Raw genomic sequence first — 26,078 nt, 5'->3', positions numbered from 1 at the left:
TGTTGTACAAGGCTGCGTTCTACAGTGCTGGTTTGTAATGGGCTGGGTTGTATTGGGCTGTGTTGTACTGGGCTGGGTTGGACAGGGCTGTGTTGTAATGGGCTGGGTTGTACTGGGCTGTTTGTACAGAGCTCGGTTGTACTGGGCTGAGTTGTACTGGGCTGTGTTGTACTGGGCTGGGTTGTGCTGAGCTGGGTTGTACTGGGCTGGGTAGTACAGGGCAGCATTGTACAGGGCTGCGTTGTAGCTGGCTACCTTGTTTTGGCTGGGTTGTAATGAGCAGGGTTGTACCGAGCTTGTTTGTACAGGGCTGAATTGTACAGGGCTGGGTTGTACTGGACTGAGTTGTACAGGGCTGAATTGTACAGGGCTGTGTTGTACAGGGCTAGGTTGTATGGTGCTGTGTTGTACTGAGCGGGGTTGTACCGAACTGGGTTGTACAGGGCTGAGTTGTACAGGGCTTGGTTGTATTGGGTTGGATTGTACTGAGCAGGGTTGTACTGAGCTGGGTTATACAGGGCTGGGTTGGTCTAGGCTGCGTTGTACTGGGCTGGGTTGTACTGAGATAGGTTGTACAGAGCAGGTTTGTACAGGGCTGTGTTGTACTGCACTGGGTTGTACTGGGCCTGGATGTACTGGGCTGGGTTGTACTGAACTTGGTTGTACAGGGCTGCATTGTATAGGGCAAGGTTGGATCGTGCAGAGTTGTGTTGAGCAGGGTTGTACAGCGCTGGGTTGTACTGGACTGGGATGTACTGAGCTGGGTTGTACAGGGCTGGTGTTTCATAGGGCTGTGTTGTACAAGGCTGCGTTCTACAGTGCTGGTTTGTAATGGGCTGGGTTGTATTGGGCTGTGTTGTACTGGGCTGGGTTGGACAGGGCTGTGTTGTAATGGGCTGGGTTGTACTGGGCTGTGTTGTACAGAGCTCGGTTGTACTGGGCTGAGTTGTACTGGGCTGTGTTGTACTGGGCTGGGTTGTGCTGAGCTGGGTTGTACTGGGCTGGGTAGTACAGGGCAGCATTGTACAGGGCTGCGTTGTAGCTGGCTACCTTGTTTTGGCTGGGTTGTAATGAGCAGGGTTGTACCGAGCTTGTTTGTACAGGGCTGAATTGTACAGGGCTGGGTTGTACTGGACTGAGTTGTACAGGGCTGAATTGTACAGGGCTGTGTTGTACAGGGCTAGGTTGTATGGTGCTGTGTTGTACTGAGCGGGGTTGTACCGAACTGGGTTGTACAGGGCTGAGTTGTACAGGGCTTGGTTGTATTGGGTTGGATTGTACTGAGCAGGGTTGTACTGAGCTGGGTTATACAGGGCTGGGTTGGTCTAGGCTGCGTTGTACTGGGCTGGGTTGTACTGAGATAGGTTGTACAGAGCAGGTTTGTACAGGGCTGTGTTGTACTGCACTGGGTTGTACTGGGCCTGGATGTACTGGGCTGGGTTGTACTGAACTTGGTTGTACAGGGCTGCATTGTACAGGGCAAGGTTGGATCGTGCAGAGTTGTGTTGAGCAGGGTTGTACAGCGCTGGGTTGTACTGGACTGGGATGTACTGAGCTGGGTTGTACAGGGCTGGTGTTTCATAGGGCTGTGTTGTACAAGGCTGCGTTCTACAGTGCTGGTTTGTAATGGGCTGGGTTGTATTGGGCTGTGTTGTACTGGGCTGGGTTGGACAGGGCTGTGTTGTAATGGGCTGGGTTGTACTGGGCTGTGTTGTACAGAGCTCGGTTGTACTGGGCTGAGTTGTACTGGGCTGTGTTGTACTGGGCTGGGTTGTGCTGAGCTGGGTTGTACTGGGCTGGGTAGTACAGGGCAGCATTGTACAGGGCTGCGTTGTAGCTGGCTACCTTGTTTTGGCTGGGTTGTAATGAGCAGGGTTGTACCGAGCTTGTTTGTACAGGGCTGGGTTGTACAGGTCTGAGTTGTACTGGGCTGTGTTGTACGAGGCAGGGTTGTGCTGGGCTGGGTAGTACAAGGCAGTGTTGTACAGGGCTGCGTTGTACAGGGCTAGGTTGTATCGTGCTGTGTTGTACTGAGCAGGGTTGTACCGAGCTCGGTTGTACTGGAATGTGTTGTACTGGGATGGGTTGTATTGGACTGGGATGTACTGAGCTGGGTTGTACAGAGCTGGTGTTGCACAGGGCTCTGTTGTACAGGGCTGCGTTGTACAGCACTGGGTTGTACCGAGCTGGGTTGTACTGGGCAGGGTTGTACGTAGCTGTGTTGTTCTGAACTGGGTAGTACAGGGCAGCATTGTACAGGGCTGCGTTGTAGCTGGCTACCTTGTTTTGGCTGGGTTGTAATGAGCAGGGTTGTACCGAGCTTGTTTGTACAGGGCTGAATTGTACAGGGCTGGGTTGTACTGGACTGAGTTGTACAGGGCTGAATTGTACAGGGCTGTGTTGTACAGGGCTAGGTTGTATGGTGCTGTGTTGTACTGAGCGGGGTTGTACCGAACTGGGTTGTACAGGGCTGAGTTGTACAGGGCTTGGTTGTATTGGGTTGGATTGTACTGAGCAGGGTTGTACTGAGCTGGGTTATACAGGGCTGGGTTGGTCTAGGCTGCGTTGTACTGGGCTGGGTTGTACTGAGATAGGTTGTACAGAGCAGGTTTGTACAGGGCTGTGTTGTACTGCACTGGGTTGTACTGGGCCTGGATGTACTGGGCTGGGTTGTACTGAACTTGGTTGTACAGGGCTGCATTGTACAGGGCAAGGTTGGATCGTGCAGAGTTGTGTTGAGCAGGGTTGTACAGCGCTGGGTTGTACTGGACTGGGATGTACTGAGCTGGGTTGTACAGGGCTGGTGTTTCATAGGGCTGTGTTGTACAAGGCTGCGTTCTACAGTGCTGGTTTGTAATGGGCTGGGTTGTATTGGGCTGTGTTGTACTGGGCTGGGTTGGACAGGGCTGTGTTGTAATGGGCTGGGTTGTACTGGGCTGTGTTGTACAGAGCTCGGTTGTACTGGGCTGAGTTGTACTGGGCTGTGTTGTACTGGGCTGGGTTGTGCTGAGCTGGGTTGTACTGGGCTGGGTAGTACAGGGCAGCATTGTACAGGGCTGCGTTGTAGCTGGCTACCTTGTTTTGGCTGGGTTGTAATGAGCAGGGTTGTACCGAGCTTGTTTGTACAGGGCTGAATTGTACAGGGCTGGGTTGTACTGGACTGAGTTGTACAGGGCTGAATTGTACAGGGCTGTGTTGTACAGGGCTAGGTTGTATGGTGCTGTGTTGTACTGAGCGGGGTTGTACCGAACTGGGTTGTACAGGGCTGAGTTGTACAGGGCTTGGTTGTATTGGGTTGGATTGTACTGAGCAGGGTTGTACTGAGCTGGGTTATACAGGGCTGGGTTGGTCTAGGCTGCGTTGTACTGGGCTGGGTTGTACTGAGATAGGTTGTACAGAGCAGGTTTGTACAGGGCTGTGTTGTACTGCACTGGGTTGTACTGGGCCTGGATGTACTGGGCTGGGTTGTACTGAACTTGGTTGTACAGGGCTGCATTGTACAGGGCAAGGTTGGATCGTGCAGAGTTGTTTTGAGCAGGGTTGTACAGCGCTGGGTTGTACTGGACTGGGATGTACTGAGCTGGGTTGTACAGGGCTGGTGTTTCATAGGGCTGTGTTGTACAAGGCTGCGTTCTACAGTGCTGGTTTGTAATGGGCTGGGTTGTATTGGGCTGTGTTGTACTGGGCTGGGTTGGACAGGGCTGTGTTGTAATGGGCTGGGTTGTACTGGGCTGTGTTGTACAGAGCTCGGTTGTACTGGGCTGAGTTGTACTGGGCTGTGTTGTACTGGGCTGGGTTGTGCTGAGCTGGGTTGTGCTGGGCTGGGTAGTACAGGGCAGCATTGTACAGGGCTGCGTTGTAGCTGGCTACCTTGTTTTGGCTGGGTTGTAATGAGCAGGGTTGTACCGAGCTTGTTTGTACAGGGCTGGGTTGTACAGGTCTGAGTTGTACTGGGCTGTGTTGTACGAGGCAGGGTTGTGCTGGGCTGGGTAGTACAAGGCAGTGTTGTACAGGGCTGCGTTGTACAGGGCTAGGTTGTATCGTGCTGTGTTGTACTGAGCAGGGTTGTACCGAGCTCGGTTGTACTGGAATGTGTTGTACTGGGATGGGTTGTATTGGACTGGGATGTACTGAGCTGGGTTGTACAGAGCTGGTGTTGCACAGGGCTCTGTTGTACAGGGCTGCGTTGTACAGCACTGGGTTGTACCGAGCTGGGTTGTACTGGGCAGGGTTGTACGTAGCTGTGTTGTTCTGAACTGGGTTGTACAGGGCTGAATTGTACTGGGCTGCGTTGTACAGGGCTAGGTTGTACTGAGCTGGGTTGTACTGGACTGGGTTGTACTGGGCTGGGTTGTACTGGGCTGGGATGTACTGAGCAGGGTTGTACAGGGCTGGTGTTGCACAGGGCTGTGTTGTACAGCGCTGGGTTGTAATGGGCTGGTTTGTATTGGGCTGGGTTGTACAGGGCTGGGTTGTACTGAACAGGGTTGTACCGAGCTGTGTTGTACTGGGCTGGGTAGTACAGGGCAGTGTTGTACAGGGCTGCGTTGTACCTGGCTAGCTTGTTTTGGCTGGGTTGTAATGAGCAGGGTTGTACCGAGCTGGGTTGTACAGGGCTGGGTTGTGCTGGGCTGGGTAGTACTGAGCAGGGTTGTACAGGGCTGGTGTTGCACAGGGCTGTGTTGTACAGCGCTGGGTTGTAATGGGCTGGTTTGTATTAGGCTGGGTTGTACAGGGCTGGGTTGTACTGAACAGGGTTGTACCGAGCTGTGTTGTACTGGGCTGGGTAGTACTGGGCTGGGATGTACTGAGCTGGGTTGTACAGGGCTGGTGTTGCACAGGGCTGTGTTGTACAGGGCTGGGATATATTGGGCTGAGATGTATTGGGCTGGGTTGTACAGGGCTGGGTTGTACTGGACTGAGTTGTACAGGGCTGAATTGTACAGGGCTGTGTTGTACAGGGCTAGGTTGTATGGTGCTGTGTTGTACTGAGCGGGGTTGTACCGAACTGTGTTGTACTGGGCTGGGTTGGACTGGGCTGTGTTGTACTGGGCTGTGTTGTAGTGGGCCTGGATGTACTGTGCTGGGTTGTACTGAACTCGGTTGTACAGGGCTGCGTTGTATAGGGCAAGGTTGTATCGTGCAGTGTTGTGTTGAGCAGGGTTGTACAGAGCTGGCTTGTACTGGACTGGGATGTACTGAGCTGGGTTGTACAAGGCTGCGTTCTACAGTGCTGGTTTGTAATGGGCTGGGTTGTTTTGGGCTGTGTTGTACTGGGCTGTGTTGTACAGGGCTGGGTTGTACTGGGCTGAGCTGTATTGGGCTGTGTTGTACAGGGCTGGGTTGTACAGGGCTAAGTTGTATTGGGCTGAGTTGTACTGAGCAGGGTTGTACCGAGCTGGGTTGTACTGTACTGGGTTGTACAGGGCTGAATTGTACAGGGCTGGGATATATTGGGCTGAGATGTATTGGGCTGGGTTGTACAGGGCTGGGTTGTACTGGACTGAGTTGTACAGGGCTGAATTGTACAGGGCTGTGTTGTACAGGGCTAGGTTGTATGATGCTGTGTTGTACTGAGCGGGGTTGTACCGAACTGGGTTGTACAGGGCTGAGTTGTACAGGGCTTGGTTGTATTGGGTTGGATTGTACTGAGCAGGGTTGTACTGAGCTGGGTTATACAGGGCTGGGTTTGTCTAGGCTGCGTTGTACTGGGCTGGGTTGTACTGAGATAGGTTGTACAGAGCAGGTTTGTACAGGGCTGGGTTGTACTGCACTGGGTTGTACTGGGCCTGGATGTACTGGGTTGGGTTGTACTGAACTTGGTTGTACAGGGCTGCATTGTACAGGGCAAGGTTGGATCGTGCAGAGTTGTGTTGAGCAGGGTTGTACAGCGCTGGGTTGTACTGGACTGGGATGTACTGAGCTGGGTTGTACAGGGCTGGTGTTTCATAGGGCTGTGTTGTACTGGGCTGGGTTGGACAGGGCTGTGTTGTAATGGGCTGGGTTGTATTGGGCTGTGTTGTACTGGGCTGGGTTGGACAGGGCTGTGTTGTAATGGGCTGGATTGTACTGGGCTGTGTTGTACAGAGCTCGGTTGTACTGGACTGAGTTGTACTGGGCTGTGTTGTACTGGGCTGGGTTGTGCTGAGCTGGGTTGTACTGGGCTGGGTAGTACAGGGCAGCATTGTACAGGGCTGCGTTGTACCTGGCTACCTTGTTTTGGCTGGGTTGTAATGAGCAGGGTTGTACCGAGCTTGTTTGTACAGGACTGGGTTGTACAGGTCTGAGTTGTACTGGGCTGTGTTGTACGAGGCAGGGTTGTGCTGGGCTGGGTAGTACAAGGCAGTGTTGTACAGGGCTGCGTTGTACAGGGCTAAGTTGTATTGGGCTGAGTTGTACTGAGCAGGGTTGTACCGAGCTGGGTTGTACTGTACTGGGTTGTACAGGGCTGAATTGTACAGGGCTGGTTTGTACTGGGCTGAGTTGTACAGGGCTGTGTTGTACAGGGCTGTGTTGTACAGGGCTGTGTTGTACAGGGCTGGGTTGTACAGGGCTAAGTTGTATTGGGCTGAGTTGTACTGAGCAGGGTTGTACCGAACTGGGTTGTACTGGACTGGGTTGTACAGGGCTGCGTTGTACAGGGCTAGGTTGTATCGTGCTGTGTTGTACTGAGCAGGGTTGTACCGAGCTCGGTTGTACTGGAATGTGTTGTACTGGGATGGGTTGTATTGGACTGGGATGTACTGAGCTGGGTTGTACAGAGCTGGTGTTGCACAGGGCTCTGTTGTACAGGGCTGCGTTGTACAGCACTGGGTTGTACCGAGCTGGGTTGTACTGGGCAGGGTTGTACGTAGCTGTGTTGTTCTGGACTGGGTTGTACAGGGCTGAATTGTACTGGGCTGCGTTGTACAGGGCTAGGTTGTACCGAGCTGTGTTGTACTGGGCTGGGTAGTACAGGGCAGTGTTGTACAGGGCTGCGTTGTACCTGGCTAGCTTGTTTTGGCTGGGTTGTAATGAGCAGGGTTGTACCGAGCTGGGTTGTACAGGGCTGGGTTGTGCTGGGCTGGGTAGTACTGAGCAGGGTTGTACAGGGCTGGTGTTGCACAGGGCTGTGTTGTACAGCGCTGGGTTGTAATGGGCTGGTTTGTATTAGGCTGGGTTGTACAGGGCTGGGTTGTACTGAACAGGGTTGTACCGAGCTGTGTTGTACCGAGCTGGGTTGTACAGGACTGGGTTGTACAGGTCTGAGTTGTACTGGGCTGGGTTGTACAGGACTAAGTTGTATTGGGCTGAGTTGTACTGAGCAGGGTTGTACCGAACTGGGTTGTACTGGACTGGGTTGTACAGGTCTGAGTTGTACTGGGCTGTGTTGTACAGGGCAGGATTGTGCTTGGCTGGGTACTACAGGGCAGTGTTGTACAGGGCTGAATTGTACAGGGCTGCGTTGTACAGGGCTGGGTTGTACTGGGCTGAGCTGTACTGGGCTGGGTTGTACAGAACTAAGTTGTATTGGGCTGAGTTGTACTGAGCAGGGTTGTACCGAACTGTGTTGTTCTGGACTCGGTTGTACAGGGCTGCGTTGTACAGGGCTAGGTTGCATCGTGCTGTGTTGTACTGAGCAGGGTTGTACCAAGCTCGGTTGTACTGGGATGGGTTGTATTGGACTGGGATGTACTGAGCTGGGTTGTACAGAGCTGGTATTGCACAGGGCTCTGTTGTACAGCACTGGGTTGTACCGAGCTGGGTTGTACTGGACTGGGTTGTACAGGGCTGAATTGTACAGGGCTGCGTTGTATAGGGCTAGGTTGTCCTGAGCTGGGTTGTACTGGACTGGGTTGTACTGGGCTGGGTAGTACTGGTCTGGGATGTACTGAGCAGGGTTGTACAGGGCTGGTTTTGCGCAGGGCTGTGTTGTACAGCGCTGGGTTGTAATGGGCTGGGTTGTATTGGGCTGGGTTGTACAGGGCTGGGTTGTACTGAGCAGGGTTGTACCAAGCTGTGTTGTACTGGGCTGGGTTGGACTGGGCTGTGTTGTACTGGGCTGGGTTGTACTGGGCTGTGTTGTACAGAGCTCGGTTGTACTGGGCTGCGTTGTACTGGGCTGTTTTGTACTGGGCTGGGTTGTACAGGGCTAGGCTGTCCTGAGCTGGGTTGTACTGGACTGGGTTGTACTGGGCTGGGTTGTACTGGGCTGGGTTGTACTGGGCTGGGATGTACCTAGCAGGGTTGTACAGGGCTGGTGTTGCACAGGGCTGTGTTGTACAGCGCTGGGTTGTAATGGGCTGTGCTGTACTGTGCTGGGTTGTACTGGGCTGTGTTGTACAGAGCTCGGTTGTACTGGGCTGAGTTGTGCTGGGCTGTGTGGTACTGGGCTGGATTGTGCTGAGCTGGGTTGTACTGGGCTGCGTAGTGCCGGGCAACATTGTATAGGGCTGCGTTGTACATGGCTAGCTTGTTTTGGGCTGGGTTGTAATGAGCTGGGTTGTACCGAGCTGGGATGTGCAGGGCTGGGTTGTACAGGTCTGAGTTGTACTGGGCTGTGTTGTACTGAGCTGGGTTGTACAGGGCTGGTGTTGCACAGGGCTGTGTTGTACCGAGCTGTGTTGTACTGGGCTGGGTAGTACTGGGCTGGGATGTACTGAGCTGGGTTGTACAGGGCTGGTGTTGCACTGGGCTGTGTTGTACAGGGCTGCGTTGTACAGGGCTAGGTTGTAATGGGCTGGGTTGTACTGAGCAGGGTTGTCCTGAGCTGGGTTGTACTGGACTGGGTTGTACTGGGCTGGGTTGTACTGGGCTGGGATGTACTGAGCAGGGTTGTACAGGGCTGGTGTTGCACAGGGCTGTGTTGCACAGGGCTGCATTGTACAGCGCTGGGCTGTAATGGGCTGGGTTGTATTGAGCTGGGTTGTGCTGGTCTGGGTTGTACTGAGCTGTGTTTTACAGCGCTGGGTTGTACATGGCTAGGTTGTTTTGGGCTGGGTTGTAATGAACAGGGTTGTACTGAGCTGGGATGTACAGGGCTGGGTTGTACAGGTCTGAGTTGTACTGGGCTGTGTTGTGCAGTGCTGGGTTGTGCTGAGCTGGGTTGTACTGGGCTGGGTAGTACTGGGCTGGGATGTACTGAGCTGGGTTGTACAGGGCTGGTGTTGCACAGGGCTGTGTTGTACAGCGCTGGGTTGTATTGGGCTAGGTTGTACAGGGCTGGGTTGTCCTGGGCTGGGTTGCACTGTGCTGCCTTTTACAGGGCTGCATTGTACAGGGCTGCATTGTAGAGGGCTGCATTGTACAGGGCTAGGTTTTATCGTGCTGTGTTGTACTGAGCAGGATTGTACCGTGCTGGGTTGTACTGTACTGGGTTGTACTGGGCTGTGTTGTAGTGCGCTGGGTTGTACTGAGCTGGGTTGTACTGGGCTGTGTTGTACAGGGCTGCATTGTACAGGGCAAGGTTGGATCGTGCAGAGTTGTGTTGAGCAGGGTTGTACAGCGCTGGGTTGTACTGGACTGGGATGTACTGAGCTGGGTTGTACAGGGCTGGTGTTTCATAGGGCTGTGTTGTACAAGGCTGCGTTCTACAGTGCTGGTTTGTAATGGGCTGGGTTGTATTGGGCTGTGTTGTACTGGGCTGGGTTGGACAGGGCTGTGTTGTAATGGGCTGGGTTGTACTGGGCTGTGTTGTACAGAGCTCGGTTGTACTGGGCTGAGTTGTACTGGGCTGTGTTGTACTGGGCTGGGTTGTGCTGAGCTGGGTTGTACTGGGCTGGGTAGTACAGGGCAGCATTGTACAGGGCTGCGTTGTAGCTGGCTACCTTGTTTTGGCTGGGTTGTAATGAGCAGGGTTGTACCGAGCTTGTTTGTACAGGGCTGGGTTGTACAGGTCTGAGTTGTACTGGGCTGTGTTGTACGAGGCAGGGTTGTGCTGGGCTGGGTAGTACAAGGCAGTGTTGTACAGGGCTGCGTTGTACAGGGCTAAGTTGTATTGGGCTGAGTTGTACTGAGCAGGGTTGTACCGAGCTGGGTTGTACTGTACTGGGTTGTACAGGGCTGAATTGTACAGGGCTGGTTTGTACTGGGCCGAGTTGTACAGGGCTGTGTTGTACAGGGCTGGGTTGTACAGGGCTAAGTTGTATTGGGCTGAGTTGTACTGAGCAGGGTTGTACCGAACTGGGTTGTACTGGACTGGGTTGTACAGGGCTGCGTTGTACAGGGCTAGGTTGTATCGTGCTGTGTTGTACTGAGCAGGGTTGTACCGAGCTCGGTTGTACTGGAATGTGTTGTACTGGGATGGGTTGTATTGGACTGGGATGTACTGAGCTGGGTTGTACAGAGCTGGTGTTGCACAGGGCTCTGTTGTACAGGGCTGCGTTGTACAGCACTGGGTTGTACCGAGCTGGGTTGTACTGGGCAGGGTTGTACGTAGCTGTGTTGTTCTGGACTGGGTTGTACAGGGCTGCATTGTACTGGGCTGCGTTGTACAGGGCTAGGTTGTACTGAGCTGGGTTGTACTGGACTGGGTTGTACTGGGCTGGGTTGTACTGGGCTGGGATATACTGAGCAGGGTTGTACAGGGCTGGTGTTGCACAGGGCTGTGTTGTACAGCGCTGGGTTGTAATGGGCTGGTTTGTATTGGGCTGGGTTGTACAGGGCTGGGTTGTACTGAACAGGGTTGTACCGAGCTGTGTTGTACTGGGCTGGGTAGTACAGGGCAGTGTTGTACAGGGCTGCGTTGTACCTGGCTAGCTTGTTTTGGCTGGGTTGTAATGAGCAGGGTTGTACCGAGCTGGGTTGTACATGGCTGGGTTGTGCTGGGCTGGGTAGTACAGGGCAGTGTTGTACAGGGCTGCGTTGTACAGGGCTAAGTTGTATTGGGCTGAGCTGTACTGAGCAGGGTTGTACCGAGCTGGGTTGTACTTTACTGGGTTGTACAGGGCTGAATTGTACAGGGCTGCGTTGTACAGGGCTGGGTTGTACTGGGCTGAGCTGTACTGGGCTGTGTTGTACAGGGCTGGGTTGTACAGGGCTATGTTGTATTGGGCTGAGTTGTGCTGAGCAGGGTTGTACCGAACTGGGTTGTACTGGAATGGGTTGTACAGTGCTGCGTTGTACAGGGCTAGGTTGTATCGTGCTGTGTTGTACTGAGCAGGGTTGTACCGAGCTCGGTTGTACAGGAATGTGTTGTACAGGGCTGGGATGTACTGGGCTGAGTTGTACTGGGCTGTGTTGTACTGGGCTGGGTTGTGCTGAGCTGGGTTGTACTGGGCTGGGTTGTACTGGGCTGTGTTGTACTGGGCTGGGTTGTACTGAGCTGAGTTGTACAGAGCTGGTGTTGCACAGGGCTCTGTTGTACAGGGCTGCATTGTACAGCACTGGGTTGTACTGAGCTGGGTTGTACTGGGCAGGGTTGTACGTAGCTGTGATGTACTGGACTGGGTTGTACAGGGCTGAATTGTACCGGGCTGCGTTGTACAGGGCTAGGCTGTCCTGAGCTGGGTTGTACTGGACTGGGTTGTACTGGGCTGGGTTGTACTGGGCTGGGTTGTACTGGGCTGGGATGTACCTAGCAGGGTTGTACAGGGCTGGTGTTGCACAGGGCTGTGTTGTACAGCGCTGGGTTGTAATGGGCTGTGCTGTACTGTGCTGGGTTGTACTGGGCTGTGTTGTACAGAGCTCGGTTGTACTGGGCTGAGTTGTGCTGGGCTGTGTGGTACTGGGCTGGATTGTGCTGAGCTGGGTTGTACTGGGCTGCGTAGTGCCGGGCAACATTGTATAGGGCTGCGTTGTACATGGCTAGCTTGTTTTGGGCTGTGTTGTAATGAGCAGGGTTGTACCGAGCTGGGTTGTACAGGACTGGGTTGTACAGGTCTGAGTTGTACTGGGCTGTGTTGTACTGGGCTGTGTTGTACAGGGCAGGATTGTGCTGGGCTGGGTACTACAGGGCAGTGTTGTACAGGGCTGAATTGTACAGGGCTGCGTTGTACAGGGCTGGGATGTACTGGGCAGAGCTGTACTGGGCTGGGTTGTACAGGACTAAGTTGTATTGGGCTGAGTTGTACTGAGCAGGGTTGTACCGAACTGGGTTGTACTGGACTGGGTTGTACAGGTCTGAGTTGTACTGGGCTGTGTTGTACAGGGCAGGATTGTGCTTGGCTGGGTACTACAGGGCAGTGTTGTACAGGGCTGAATTGTACAGGGCTGCGTTGTACAGGGCTGGGTTGTACTGGGCTGAGCTGTACTGGGCTGGGTTGTACAGAACTAAGTTGTATTGGGCTGAGTTGTACTGAGCAGGGTTGTACCGAACTGGGTTGTACTGGACTTGGTTGTACAGGGCTGCGTTGTACAGGGCTAGGTTGCATCGTGCTGTGTTGTACTGAGCAGGGTTGTACCAAGCTCGGTTGTACTGGGATGGGTTGTATTGGACTGGGATGTACTGAGCTGGGTTGTACAGAGCTGGTATTGCACAGGGCTCTGTTGTACAGCACTGGGTTGTACCGAGCTGGGTTGTACTGGGCAGGGTTGTACGTAGCTGCGTTGTACTGGACTGGGTTGTACAGGGCTGAATTGTACAGGGCTGCGTTGTACAGGGCTAGGTTGTCCTGAGCTGGGTTGTACTGGACTGGGTTGTACTGGGCTGGGTAGTACTGGTCTGGGATGTACTGAGCAGGGTTGTACAGGGCTGGTTTTGCACAGGGCTGTGTTGTACAGCGCTGGGTTGTAATGGGCTGGGTTGTATTGGGCTGGGTTGTACAGGGCAGCATTGTACAGGGCTGCGTTGTAGCTGGCTACCTTGTTTTGGCTGGGTTGTAATGAGCAGGGTTGTACCGAGCTTGTTTGTACAGGGCTGAATTGTACAGGGCTGGGTTGTACTGGACTGAGTTGTACAGGGCTGAATTGTACAGGGCTGTGTTGTACAGGGCTAGGTTGTATGGTGCTGTGTTGTACTGAGCGGGGTTGTACCGAACTGGGTTGTACAGGGCTGAGTTGTACAGGGCTTGGTTGTATTGGGTTGGATTGTACTGAGCAGGGTTGTACTGAGCTGGGTTATACAGGGCTGGGTTGGTCTAGGCTGCGTTGTACTGGGCTGGGTTGTACTGAGATAGGTTGTACAGAGCAGGTTTGTACAGGGCTGTGTTGTACTGCACTGGGTTGTACTGGGCCTGGATGTACTGGGCTGGGTTGTACTGAACTTGGTTGTACAGGGCTGCATTGTACAGGGCAAGGTTGGATCGTGCAGAGTTGTGTTGAGCAGGGTTGTACAGCGCTGGGTTGTACTGGACTGGGATGTACTGAGCTGGGTTGTACAGGGCTGGTGTTTCATAGGGCTGTGTTGTACAAGGCTGCGTTCTACAGTGCTGGTTTGTAATGGGCTGGGTTGTATTGGGCTGTGTTGTACTGGGCTGGGTTGGACAGGGCTGTGTTGTAATGGGCTGGGTTGTACTGGGCTGTGTTGTACAGAGCTCGGTTGTACTGGGCTGAGTTGTACTGGGCTGTGTTGTACTGGGCTGGGTTGTGCTGAGCTGGGTTGTACTGGGCTGGGTAGTACAGGGCAGCATTGTACAGGGCTGCGTTGTAGCTGGCTACCTTGTTTTGGCTGGGTTGTAATGAGCAGGGTTGTACCGAGCTTGTTTGTACAGGGCTGGGTTGTACAGGTCTGAGTTGTACTGGGCTGTGTTGTACGAGGCAGGGTTGTGCTGGGCTGGGTAGTACAAGGCAGTGTTGTACAGGGCTGCGTTGTACAGGGCTAGGTTGTATCGTGCTGTGTTGTACTGAGCAGGGTTGTACCGAGCTCGGTTGTACTGGAATGTGTTGTACTGGGATGGGTTGTATTGGACTGGGATGTACTGAGCTGGGTTGTACAGAGCTGGTGTTGCACAGGGCTCTGTTGTACAGGGCTGCGTTGTACAGCACTGGGTTGTACCGAGCTGGGTTGTACTGGGCAGGGTTGTACGTAGCTGTGTTGTTCTGAACTGGGTTGTACAGGGCTGAATTGTACTGGGCTGCGTTGTACAGGGCTAGGTTGTACTGAGCTGGGTTGTACTGGACTGGGTTGTACTGGGCTGGGTTGTACTGGGCTGGGATGTACTGAGCAGGGTTGTACAGGGCTGGTGTTGCACAGGGCTGTGTTGTACAGCGCTGGGTTGTAATGGGCTGGTTTGTATTGGGCTGGGTTGTACAGGGCTGGGTTGTACTGAACAGGGTTGTACCGAGCTGTGTTGTACTGGGCTGGGTAGTACAGGGCAGTGTTGTACAGGGCTGCGTTGTACCTGGCTAGCTTGTTTTGGCTGGGTTGTAATGAGCAGGGTTGTACCGAGCTGGGTTGTACAGGGCTGGGTTGTGCTGGGCTGGGTAGTACTGAGCAGGGTTGTACAGGGCTGGTGTTGCACAGGGCTGTGTTGTACAGCGCTGGGTTGTAATGGGCTGGTTTGTATTAGGCTGGGTTGTACAGGGCTGGGTTGTACTGAACAGGGTTGTACCGAGCTGTGTTGTACTGGGCTGGGTAGTACTGGGCTGGGATGTACTGAGCTGGGTTGTACAGGGCTGGTGTTGCACAGGGCTGTGTTGTACAGGGCTGGGATATATTGGGCTGAGATGTATTGGGCTGGGTTGTACAGGGCTGGGTTGTACTGGACTGAGTTGTACAGGGCTGAATTGTACAGGGCTGTGTTGTACAGGGCTAGGTTGTATGGTGCTGTGTTGTACTGAGCGGGGTTGTACCGAACTGTGTTGTACTGGGCTGGGTTGGACTGGGCTGTGTTGTACTGGGCTGTGTTGTAGTGGGCCTGGATGTACTGTGCTGGGTTGTACTGAACTCGGTTGTACAGGGCTGCGTTGTATAGGGCAAGGTTGTATCGTGCAGTGTTGTGTTGAGCAGGGTTGTACAGAGCTGGCTTGTACTGGACTGGGATGTACTGAGCTGGGTTGTACAAGGCTGCATTCTACAGTGCTGGTTTGTAATGGGCTGGGTTGTTTTGGGCTGTGTTGTACTGGGCTGTGTTGTACAGGGCTGGGTTGTACTGGGCTGAGCTGTATTGGGCTGTGTTGTACAGGGCTGGGTTGTACAGGGCTAAGTTGTATTGGGCTGAGTTGTACTGAGCAGGGTTGTACCGAGCTGGGTTGTACTGTACTGGGTTGTACAGGGCTGAATTGTACAGGGCTGGGATATATTGGGCTGAGATGTATTGGGCTGGGTTGTACAGGGCTGGGTTGTACTGGACTGAGTTGTACAGGGCTGAATTGTACAGGGCTGTGTTGTACAGGGCTAGGTTGTATGATGCTGTGTTGTACTGAGTGGGGTTGTACCGAACTGGGTTGTACAGGGCTGAGTTGTACAGGGCTTGGTTGTATTGGGTTGGATTGTACTGAGCAGGGTTGTACTGAGCTGGGTTATACAGGGCTGGGTTTGTCTAGGCTGCGTTGTACTGGGCTGGGTTGTACTGAGATAGGTTGTACAGAGCAGGTTTGTACAGGGCTGGGTTGTACTGCACTGGGTTGTACTGGGCCTGGATGTACTGGGTTGGGTTGTACTGAACTTGGTTGTACAGGGCTGCATTGTACAGGGCAAGGTTGGATCGTGCAGAGTTGTGTTGAGCAGGGTTGTACAGCGCTGGGTTGTACTGGACTGGGATGTACTGAGCTGGGTTGTACAGGGCTGGTGTTTCATAGGGCTGTGTTGTACTGGGCTGGGTTGGACAGGGCTGTGTTGTAATGGGCTGGGTTGTACTGGGCTGTGTTGTACAGAGCTCGGTTGTACTGGACTGAGTTGTACTGGGCTGTGTTGTACTGGGCTGGGTTGTGCTGAGCTGGGTTGTACTGGGCTGGGTAGTACAGTGCAATGTTGTACAGGGCTGCGTTGTACCTGGCTACCTTGTTTTGGCTGGGTTGTAATGAGCAGGGTTGTACCGAGCTTGTTTGTACAGGACTGGGTTGTACAGGTCTGAGTTGTACTGGGCTGTGTTGTACGAGGCAGGGTTGTGCTGGGCTGGGTAGTACAAGGCAGTGTTGTACAGGGCTGCGTTGTACAGGGCTAAGTTGTATTGGGCTGAGTTGTACTGAGCAGGGTTGTACCGAGCTGGGTTGTACTGTACTGGGTTGTACAGGGCTGAATTGTACAGGGCTGGTTTGTACTGGGCTGAGTTGTACAGGGCTGTGTTGTACAGGGCTGTGTTGTACAGGGCTGTGTTGTACAGGGCTGGGTTGTACAGGGCTAAGTTGTATTGGGCTGAGTTGTACTGAGCAGGGTTGTACCGAACTGGGTTGTACTGGACTGGGTTGTACAGGGCTGCGTTGTACAGGGCTAGGTTGTATCGTGCTGTGTTGTACTGAGCAGGGTTGTACCGAGCTCGGTTGTACTGGAATGTGTTGTACTGGGATGGGTTGTATTGGACTGGGATGTACTGAGCTGGGTTGTACAGAGCTGGTGTTGCACAGGGCTCTGTTGTACAGGGCTGCGTTGTACAGCACTGGGTTGTACCGAGCTGGGTTGTACTGGGCAGGGTTGTACGTAGCTGTGTTGTTCTGGACTGGGTTGTACAGGGCTGCATTGTACTGGGCTGCGTTGTACAGGGCTAGGTTGTACTGAGCTGGGTTGTACTGGACTGGGTTGTACTGGGCTGGGTTGTACTGGGCTGGGATATACTGAGCAGGGTTGTACAGGGCTGGTGTTGCACAGGGCTGTGTTGTACAGCGCTGGGTTGTAATGGGCTGGTTTGTATTGGGCTGGGTTGTACAGGGCTGGGTTGTACTGAACAGGGTTGTACCGAGCTGTGTTGTACTGGGCTGGGTAGTACAGGGCAGTGTTGTACAGGGCTGCGTTGTACCTGGCTAGCTTGTTTTGGCTGGGTTGTAATGAGCAGGGTTGTACCGAGCTGGGTTGTACATGGCTGGGTTGTGCTGGGCTGGGTAGTACAGGGCAGTGTTGTACAGGGCTGCGTTGTACAGGGCTAAGTTGTATTGGGCTGAGCTGTACTGAGCAGGGTTGTACCGAGCTGGGTTGTACTTTACTGGGTTGTACAGGGCTGAATTGTACAGGGCTGCGTTGTACAGGGCTGGGTTGTACTGGGCTGAGCTGTACTGGGCTGTGTTGTACAGGGCTGGGTTGTACAGGGCTATGTTGTATTGGGCTGAGTTGTGCTGAGCAGGGTTGTACCGAACTGGGTTGTACTGGAATGGGTTGTACAGTGCTGCGTTGTACAGGGCTAGGTTGTATCGTGCTGTGTTGTACTGAGCAGGGTTGTACCGAGCTCGGTTGTACAGGAATGTGTTGTACAGGGCTGGGATGTACTGGGCTGAGTTGTACTGGGCTGTGTTGTACTGGGCTGGGTTGTGCTGAGCTGGGTTGTACTGGGCTGGGTTGTACTGGGCTGTGTTGTACTGGGCTGGGTTGTACTGAGCTGAGTTGTACAGAGCTGGTGTTGCACAGGGCTCTGTTGTACAGGGCTGCATTGTACAGCACTGGGTTGTACTGAGCTGGGTTGTACTGGGCAGGGTTGTACGTAGCTGTGATGTACTGGACTGGGTTGTACAGGGCTGAATTGTACCGGGCTGCGTTGTACAGGGCTAGGCTGTCCTGAGCTGGGTTGTACTGGACTGGGTTGTACTGGGCTGGGTTGTACTGGGCTGGGTTGTACTGGGCTGGGATGTACCTAGCAGGGTTGTACAGGGCTGGTGTTGCACAGGGCTGTGTTGTACAGCGCTGGGTTGTAATGGGCTGTGCTGTACTGTGCTGGGTTGTACTGGGCTGTGTTGTACAGAGCTCGGTTGTACTGGGCTGAGTTGTGCTGGGCTGTGTGGTACTGGGCTGGATTGTGCTGAGCTGGGTTGTACTGGGCTGCGTAGTGCCGGGCAACATTGTATAGGGCTGCGTTGTACATGGCTAGCTTGTTTTGGGCTGTGTTGTAATGAGCAGGGTTGTACCGAGCTGGGTTGTACAGGACTGGGTTGTACAGGTCTGAGTTGTACTGGGCTGTGTTGTACTGGGCTGTGTTGTACAGGGCAGGATTGTGCTGGGCTGGGTACTACAGGGCAGTGTTGTACAGGGCTGAATTGTACAGGGCTGCGTTGTACAGGGCTGGGATGTACTGGGCAGAGCTGTACTGGGCTGGGTTGTACAGGACTAAGTTGTATTGGGCTGAGTTGTACTGAGCAGGGTTGTACCGAACTGGGTTGTACTGGACTGGGTTGTACAGGTCTGAGTTGTACTGGGCTGTGTTGTACAGGGCAGGATTGTGCTTGGCTGGGTACTACAGGGCAGTGTTGTACAGGGCTGAATTGTACAGGGCTGCGTTGTACAGGGCTGGGTTGTACTGGGCTGAGCTGTACTGGGCTGGGTTGTACAGAACTAAGTTGTATTGGGCTGAGTTGTACTGAGCAGGGTTGTACCGAACTGGGTTGTACTGGACTTGGTTGTACAGGGCTGCGTTGTACAGGGCTAGGTTGCATCGTGCTGTGTTGTACTGAGCAGGGTTGTACCAAGCTCGGTTGTACTGGGATGGGTTGTATTGGACTGGGATGTACTGAGCTGGGTTGTACAGAGCTGGTATTGCACAGGGCTCTGTTGTACAGCACTGGGTTGTACCGAGCTGGGTTGTACTGGGCAGGGTTGTACGTAGCTGCGTTGTACTGGACTGGGTTGTACAGGGCTGAATTGTACAGGGCTGCGTTGTACAGGGCTAGGTTGTCCTGAGCTGGGTTGTACTGGACTGGGTTGTACTGGGCTGGGTAGTACTGGTCTGGGATGTACTGAGCAGGGTTGTACAGGGCTGGTTTTGCACAGGGCTGTGTTGTACAGCGCTGGGTTGTAATGGGCTGGGTTGTATTGGGCTGGGTTGTACAGGGCAGCATTGTACAGGGCTGCGTTGTAGCTGGCTACCTTGTTTTGGCTGGGTTGTAATGAGCAGGGTTGTACCGAGCTTGTTTGTACAGGGCTGAATTGTACAGGGCTGGGTTGTACTGGACTGAGTTGTACAGGGCTGAATTGTACAGGGCTGTGTTGTACAGGGCTAGGTTGTATGGTGCTGTGTTGTACTGAGCGGGGTTGTACCGAACTGGGTTGTACAGGGCTGAGTTGTACAGGGCTTGGTTGTATTGGGTTGGATTGTACTGAGCAGGGTTGTACTGAGCTGGGTTATACAGGGCTGGGTTGGTCTAGGCTGCGTTGTACTGGGCTGGGTTGTACTGAGATAGGTTGTACAGAGCAGGTTTGTACAGGGCTGTGTTGTACTGCACTGGGTTGTACTGGGCCTGGATGTACTGGGCTGGGTTGTACTGAACTTGGTTGTACAGGGCTGCATTGTACAGGGCAAGGTTGGATCGTGCAGAGTTGTGTTGAGCAGGGTTGTACAGCGCTGGGTTGTACTGGACTGGGATGTACTGAGCTGGGTTGTACAGGGCTGGTGTTTCATAGGGCTGTGTTGTACAAGGCTGCGTTCTACAGTGCTGGTTTGTAATGGGCTGGGTTGTATTGGGCTGTGTTGTACTGGGCTGGGTTGGACAGGGCTGTGTTGTAATGGGCTGGGTTGTACTGGGCTGTGTTGTACAGAGCTCGGTTGTACTGGGCTGAGTTGTACTGGGCTGTGTTGTACTGGGCTGGGTTGTGCTGAGCTGGGTTGTACTGGGCTGGGTAGTACAGGGCAGCATTGTACAGGGCTGCGTTGTAGCTGGCTACCTTGTTTTGGCTGGGTTGTAATGAGCAGGGTTGTACCGAGCTTGTTTGTACAGGGCTGGGTTGTACAGGTCTGAGTTGTACTGGGCTGTGTTGTACGAGGCAGGGTTGTGCTGGGCTGGGTAGTACAAGGCAGTGTTGTACAGGGCTGCGTTGTACAGGGCTAGGTTGTATCGTGCTGTGTTGTACTGAGCAGGGTTGTACCGAGCTCGGTTGTACTGGAATGTGTTGTACTGGGATGGGTTGTATTGGACTGGGATGTACTGAGCTGGGTTGTACAGAGCTGGTGTTGCACAGGGCTCTGTTGTACAGGGCTGCGTTGTACAGCACTGGGTTGTACCGAGCTGGGTTGTACTGGGCAGGGTTGTACGTAGCTGTGTTGTTCTGAACTGGGTTGTACAGGGCTGAATTGTACTGGGCTGCGTTGTACAGGGCTAGGTTGTACTGAGCTGGGTTGTACTGGACTGGGTTGTACTGGGCTGGGTTGTACTGGGCTGGGATGTACTGAGCAGGGTTGTACAGGGCTGGTGTTGCACAGGGCTGTGTTGTACAGCGCTGGGTTGTAATGGGCTGGTTTGTATTGGGCTGGGTTGTACAGGGCTGGGTTGTACTGAACAGGGTTGTACCGAGCTGTGTTGTACTGGGCTGGGTAGTACAGGGCAGTGTTGTACAGGGCTGCGTTGTACCTGGCTAGCTTGTTTTGGCTGGGTTGTAATGAGCAGGGTTGTACCGAGCTGGGTTGTACAGGGCTGGGTTGTGCTGGGCTGGGTAGTACTGAGCAGGGTTGTACAGGGCTGGTGTTGCACAGGGCTGTGTTGTACAGCGCTGGGTTGTAATGGGCTGGTTTGTATTAGGCTGGGTTGTACAGGGCTGGGTTGTACTGAACAGGGTTGTACCGAGCTGTGTTGTACTGGGCTGGGTAGTACTGGGCTGGGATGTACTGAGCTGGGTTGTACAGGGCTGGTGTTGCACAGGGCTGTGTTGTACAGGGCTGGGATATATTGGGCTGAGATGTATTGGGCTGGGTTGTACAGGGCTGGGTTGTACTGGACTGAGTTGTACAGGGCTGAATTGTACAGGGCTGTGTTGTACAGGGCTAGGTTGTATGGTGCTGTGTTGTACTGAGCGGGGTTGTACCGAACTGTGTTGTACTGGGCTGGGTTGGACTGGGCTGTGTTGTACTGGGCTGTGTTGTAGTGGGCCTGGATGTACTGTGCTGGGTTGTACTGAACTCGGTTGTACAGGGCTGCGTTGTATAGGGCAAGGTTGTATCGTGCAGTGTTGTGTTGAGCAGGGTTGTACAGAGCTGGCTTGTACTGGACTGGGATGTACTGAGCTGGGTTGTACAAGGCTGCATTCTACAGTGCTGGTTTGTAATGGGCTGGGTTGTTTTGGGCTGTGTTGTACTGGGCTGTGTTGTACAGGGCTGGGTTGTACTGGGCTGAGCTGTATTGGGCTGTGTTGTACAGGGCTGGGTTGTACAGGGCTAAGTTGTATTGGGCTGAGTTGTACTGAGCAGGGTTGTACCGAGCTGGGTTGTACTGTACTGGGTTGTACAGGGCTGAATTGTACAGGGCTGGGATATATTGGGCTGAGATGTATTGGGCTGGGTTGTACAGGGCTGGGTTGTACTGGACTGAGTTGTACAGGGCTGAATTGTACAGGGCTGTGTTGTACAGGGCTAGGTTGTATGATGCTGTGTTGTACTGAGTGGGGTTGTACCGAACTGGGTTGTACAGGGCTGAGTTGTACAGGGCTTGGTTGTATTGGGTTGGATTGTACTGAGCAGGGTTGTACTGAGCTGGGTTATACAGGGCTGGGTTTGTCTAGGCTGCGTTGTACTGGGCTGGGTTGTACTGAGATAGGTTGTACAGAGCAGGTTTGTACAGGGCTGGGTTGTACTGCACTGGGTTGTACTGGGCCTGGATGTACTGGGTTGGGTTGTACTGAACTTGGTTGTACAGGGCTGCATTGTACAGGGCAAGGTTGGATCGTGCAGAGTTGTGTTGAGCAGGGTTGTACAGCGCTGGGTTGTACTGGACTGGGATGTACTGAGCTGGGTTGTACAGGGCTGGTGTTTCATAGGGCTGTGTTGTACTGGGCTGGGTTGGACAGGGCTGTGTTGTAATGGGCTGGGTTGTACTGGGCTGTGTTGTACAGAGCTCGGTTGTACTGGACTGAGTTGTACTGGGCTGTGTTGTACTGGGCTGGGTTGTGCTGAGCTGGGTTGTACTGGGCTGGGTAGTACAGTGCAATGTTGTACAGGGCTGCGTTGTACCTGGCTACCTTGTTTTGGCTGGGTTGTAATGAGCAGGGTTGTACCGAGCTTGTTTGTACAGGACTGGGTTGTACAGGTCTGAGTTGTACTGGGCTGTGTTGTACGAGGCAGGGTTGTGCTGGGCTGGGTAGTACAAGGCAGTGTTGTACAGGGCTGCGTTGTACAGGGCTAAGTTGTATTGGGCTGAGTTGTACTGAGCAGGGTTGTACCGAGCTGGGTTGTACTGTACTGGGTTGTACAGGGCTGAATTGTACAGGGCTGGTTTGTACTGGGCTGAGTTGTACAGGGCTGTGTTGTACAGGGCTGTGTTGTACAGGGCTGTGTTGTACAGGGCTGGGTTGTACAGGGCTAAGTTGTATTGGGCTGAGTTGTACTGAGCAGGGTTGTACCGAACTGGGTTGTACTGGACTGGGTTGTACAGGGCTGCGTTGTACAGGGCTAGGTTGTATCGTGCTGTGTTGTACTGAGCAGGGTTGTACCGAGCTCGGTTGTACTGGAATGTGTTGTACTGGGATGGGTTGTATTGGACTGGGATGTACTGAGCTGGGTTGTACAGAGCTGGTGTTGCACAGGGCTCTGTTGTACAGGGCTGCGTTGTACAGCACTGGGTTGTACCGAGCTGGGTTGTACTGGGCAGGGTTGTACGTAGCTGTGTTGTTCTGGACTGGGTTGTACAGGGCTGAATTGTACTGGGCTGCGTTGTACAGGGCTAGGTTGTACCGAGCTGTGTTGTACTGGGCTGGGTAGTACAGGGCAGTGTTGTACAGGGCTGCGTTGTACCTGGCTAGCTTGTTTTGGCTGGGTTGTAATGAGCAGGGTTGTACCGAGCTGGGTTGTACAGGGCTGGGTTGTGCTGGGCTGGGTAGTACTGAGCAGGGTTGTACAGGGCTGGTGTTGCACAGGGCTGTGTTGTACAGCGCTGGGTTGTAATGGGCTGGTTTGTATTAGGCTGGGTTGTACAGGGCTGGGTTGTACTGAACAGGGTTGTACCGAGCTGTGTTGTACCGAGCTGGGTTGTACAGGACTGGGTTGTACAGGTCTGAGTTGTACTGGGCTGGGTTGTACAGGACTAAGTTGTATTGGGCTGAGTTGTACTGAGCAGGGTTGTACCGAACTGGGTTGTACTGGACTGGGTTGTACAGGTCTGAGTTGTACTGGGCTGTGTTGTACAGGGCAGGATTGTGCTTGGCTGGGTACTACAGGGCAGTGTTGTACAGGGCTGAATTGTACAGGGCTGCGTTGTACAGGGCTGGGTTGTACTGGGCTGAGCTGTACTGGGCTGGGTTGTACAGAACTAAGTTGTATTGGGCTGAGTTGTACTGAGCAGGGTTGTACCGAACTGTGTTGTTCTGGACTCGGTTGTACAGGGCTGCGTTGTACAGGGCTAGGTTGCATCGTGCTGTGTTGTACTGAGCAGGGTTGTACCAAGCTCGGTTGTACTGGGATGGGTTGTATTGGACTGGGATGTACTGAGCTGGGTTGTACAGAGCTGGTATTGCACAGGGCTCTGTTGTACAGCACTAGGTTGTCCTGAGCTGGGTTGTACTGGACTGGGTTGTACTGGGCTGGGTAGTACTGGTCTGGGATGTACTGAGCAGGGTTGTACAGGGCTGGTTTTGCGCAGGGCTGTGTTGTACAGCGCTGGGTTGTACAGGGCTGGGTTGTACTGAGCAGGGTTGTACCAAGCTGTGTTGTACTGGGCTGGGTTGGACTGGGCTGTGTTGTACTGGGCTGGTTTGTACTGGGCTGTGTTGTACAGAGCTCGGTTGTACTGGGCTGAGTTGTACTGGGCTGTGTTGTACTGGGCTGGGTTGTGCTGAGCTGGGTTGTGCTGGGCTGCGTAGTACAGGGCAACATTGTACAGGGCTGCGTTGTACATGGCTAGCTTGTTTTGGGCTGGGTTGTAATGAGCAGGGTTGTACCGAGCTGGGATGTGCAGGGCTGGGTTGTACAGGTCTGAGTTGTACTGGGCTGTGTTGTACTGAGCTGGGTTGTACAGGGCTGGTGTTGCACAGGGCTGTGTTGTACCGAGCTGTGTTGTACTGGGCTGGGTAGTACTGGGCTGGGATGTACTGAGCTGGGTTGTACAGGGCTGGTGTTGCACTGGGCTGTGTTGTACAGGGCTGCGTTGTACAGGGCTAGGTTGTAATGGGCTGGGTTGTACTGAGCAGGGTTGTCCTGAGCTGGGTTGTACTGGACTGGGTTGTACTGGGCTGGGTTGTACTGGGCTGGGATGTACTGAGCAGGGTTGTACAGGGCTGGTGTTGCACAGGGCTGTGTTGCACAGGGCTGCATTGTACAGCGCTGGGCTGTAATGGGCTGCGTTGTATTGAGCTGGGTTGTGCTGGTCTGGGTTGTACTGAGCTGTGTTTTACAGCGCTGGGTTGTACATGGCTAGGTTGTTTTGGGCTGGGTTGTAATGAACAGGGTTGTACTGAGCTGGGATGTACAGGGCTGGGTTGTACAGGTCTGAGTTGTACTGGGCTGTGTTGTGCAGTGCTGGGTTGTGCTGAGCTGGGTTGTACTGGGCTGGGTAGTACTGGGCTGGGATGTACTGAGCTGGGTTGTACAGGGCTGGTGTTGCACAGGGCTGTGTTGTACAGCGCTGGTTTGTATTGGGCTAGGTTGTACAGGGCTGGGTTGTCCTGGGCTGGGTTGCACTGTGCTGCCTTTTACAGGGCTGCATTGTACAGGGCTGCATTGTAGAGGGCTGCATTGTACAGGGCTAGGTTTTATCGTGCTGTGTTGTACTGAGCAGGATTGTACCGTGCTGGGTTGTACTGTACTGGGTTGTACTGGGCTGTGTTGTAGTGCGCTGGGTTGTACTGAGCTGGGTTGTACTGGGCTGTGTTGTACAGGGCTGCATTGTACAGGGCAAGGTTGGATCGTGCAGAGTTGTGTTGAGCAGGGTTGTACAGCGCTGGGTTGTACTGGACTGGGATGTACTGAGCTGGGTTGTACAGGGCTGGTGTTTCATAGGGCTGTGTTGTACAAGGCTGCGTTCTACAGTGCTGGTTTGTAATGGGCTGGGTTGTATTGGGCTGTGTTGTACTGGGCTGGGTTGGACAGGGCTGTGTTGTAATGGGCTGGGTTGTACTGGGCTGTGTTGTACAGAGCTCGGTTGTACTGGGCTGAGTTGTACTGGGCTGTGTTGTACTGGGCTGGGTTGTGCTGAGCTGGGTTGTACTGGGCTGGGTAGTACAGGGCAGCATTGTACAGGGCTGCGTTGTAGCTGGCTACCTTGTTTTGGCTGGGTTGTAATGAGCAGGGTTGTACCGAGCTTGTTTGTACAGGGCTGGGTTGTACAGGTCTGAGTTGTACTGGGCTGTGTTGTACGAGGCAGGGTTGTGCTGGGCTGGGTAGTACAAGGCAGTGTTGTACAGGGCTGCGTTGTACAGGGCTAAGTTGTATTGGGCTGAGTTGTACTGAGCAGGGTTGTACCGAGCTGGGTTGTACTGTACTGGGTTGTACAGGGCTGAATTGTACAGGGCTGGTTTGTACTGGGCCGAGTTGTACAGGGCTGTGTTGTACAGGGCTGGGTTGTACAGGGCTAAGTTGTATTGGGCTGAGTTGTACTGAGCAGGGTTGTACCGAACTGGGTTGTACTGGACTGGGTTGTACAGGGCTGCGTTGTACAGGGCTAGGTTGTATCGTGCTGTGTTGTACTGAGCAGGGTTGTACCGAGCTCGGTTGTACTGGAATGTGTTGTACTGGGATGGGTTGTATTGGACTGGGATGTACTGAGCTGGGTTGTACAGAGCTGGTGTTGCACAGGGCTCTGTTGTACAGGGCTGCGTTGTACAGCACTGGGTTGTACCGAGCTGGGTTGTACTGGGCAGGGTTGTACGTAGCTGTGTTGTTCTGGACTGGGTTGTACAGGGCTGCATTGTACTGGGCTGCGTTGTACAGGGCTAGGTTGTACTGAGCTGGGTTGTACTGGACTGGGTTGTACTGGGCTGGGTTGTACTGGGCTGGGATATACTGAGCAGGGTTGTACAGGGCTGGTGTTGCACAGGGCTGTGTTGTACAGCGCTGGGTTGTAATGGGCTGGTTTGTATTGGGCTGGGTTGTACAGGGCTGGGTTGTACTGAACAGGGTTGTACCGAGCTGTGTTGTACTGGGCTGGGTAGTACAGGGCAGTGTTGT

This window comes from Hemitrygon akajei, chromosome 30 (assembly GCF_048418815.1).
Source record: "Hemitrygon akajei chromosome 30, sHemAka1.3, whole genome shotgun sequence".
Taxonomy (NCBI): Eukaryota; Metazoa; Chordata; class Chondrichthyes; order Myliobatiformes; family Dasyatidae; genus Hemitrygon; species Hemitrygon akajei.
Note: the sequence above shows the minus strand (reverse complement) of the source record.